This window comes from Cynara cardunculus (genome assembly GCF_001531365.2).
Source record: "Cynara cardunculus var. scolymus isolate 2C chromosome LG 6, CcrdV1, whole genome shotgun sequence".
In the NCBI taxonomy this organism is placed as follows: Eukaryota; Viridiplantae; Streptophyta; class Magnoliopsida; order Asterales; family Asteraceae; genus Cynara; species Cynara cardunculus.
Genome location: NC_037533.1, coordinates 6,110,830 through 6,112,534, shown reverse-complemented (window position 1 = coordinate 6,112,534; position 1,705 = coordinate 6,110,830). Strand labels below are relative to the sequence as shown.

Below are 1,705 nucleotides of genomic sequence, written 5' to 3'. Positions count from 1 at the left end.
AAGCCTGAGTTTGGGTTATGAACCCTTTCATCATTGCTTCCAAGGAAGTAGATGAATCAACAGGCTGATGTGTTGTATTTTGGAAAGAGGGTTGATGACTTTGTTGTTGAAAACTTGTTTGTTGAAAACTTGTTTGTTGGTTGAAAATCGGTTGGGTAGGTTATTGTTGGTAAAAATTGGGTTGGTGATTGTAGGAATCACTTTGATGTTGTTGTTGGAAACCAATAGGTTCATTCAAGGTTGGAGCATTCCAGAAAATTTTTTGCACTATAAGCTTGAGAATCAGAACAACCCCTATTTTGATTTTCAAAAAAATTAACCGACTCTGGGTTAGATGCACATTGATCAAATGGATGACCTCCTCCACATAATATACATGCTATAAAATTGGCAGTAGGATACGATGTTGCATCAACAGTTCACACATCTGGGCTAACATTCATATTCTTAATCATGTCAGTTATAGATGTGAGTTGTGTTGTAAATGCATTATATGCATCTGTTTCATGTATCCCAACTGTATTATTTTGTATTAATGCATGTGGATCACCCAATATCCATTATTATTTGAAATTTTCTCAAGTATGTCATACCCAGCATTATAAGTACAAGTTGTGAAAGCTCCTCCTRCAGTAGCATCATGCATTTGCTTAGCAACAGTTGTTAAACCATTGTAAAACGTCTCTAGCTGGATATAGTAAGGAATGCCATGGTAAGGGCATTTTCTCAACAACTCTTTGTACCTTTCCCAAGCATAAGGTTTTGCTTCATTATCCATTTGTCTAAACAAACATATTTCATTTATGGATTTAGCATTCCTGTTGGGAGAAAAATATTTTCTCAAAAATTTCTTTACAAGGTCATTCCAAGATATTATAGAATTTGGTTGTAAAGAGTTAAACCATAATTTTGCTCTATCCCTAAGAGAAAATGGAAATAACTTGAGCTTTAAGGCAACATCAGACACTCCAGGGATAAGAAAACAATCAGTTATTTCTATTAAAGATTTTTTTGTGTAAATGAGGCTCTTCAGATGGAAAACCACTGAACTGGCCATTAGTCTGCAACATCTGAAACATGATAGGTGTGAGCTCAAAGTGAGTTGCCTTAATGTGTGACCTTAGTATTCCTGAATTTAATTGACTAAAAACAGGAATAACATAGTCCATGATTCCTATATCCCGAGAATCAGCAATATGTATGATGTTCTCCATAATAGTAACAGGTGGTAGAAAAATTAGCTTTTACAAATTTTACTTTAAAAGAAAAACTTTAGCGTGCCTTCCCCGRCAGAGCCAAAAACTTGCTTGTCGGTTTATTCAACCTTAGATTTCAACACAAAAATAGAACTCGGCGCAAGTATACACCTTGAACTACTGTCGTCTCATAACAAGTAATAATGGTAAAGTACCAGATATCGTTCCCACAGAGATAGCTTTGCAAAGTTATTCAAAAGTCCAGTCTATAAAAACTAATTTCTGATGGCGAAAYGAGTGATTTGATATATCTAAAATTGGGAGGTTTGATTAACAACTACAAAAATATCATTCTTAAAAAGAAGCACAAGGTGCAAAGGTTGATCAAGACATTAAACAAATGATTCAGCAAAAATGTGACGTAGCATTCCTATCACAATTATCTAAAATCAATAAATGATTTTATATAACTGTCACAGTATCAACTATCGGGTCAGACGGCCTCCCAA

General features: G+C 34.7%; 1 non-coding gene across 1 annotated transcript; it reads left to right on the top strand.

Annotated features, from left to right (window-relative positions):
• Nucleotides 1–704: 704 nt before the first annotated feature.
• LOC112515019 lies at nucleotides 705–811 on the top strand. The gene has a single exon (XR_003069476.1). It is a non-coding gene; the product is annotated as a small nucleolar RNA R71 (small nucleolar RNA).
• The last annotated feature ends 894 nt before the right edge of the window (nucleotides 812–1,705 follow it).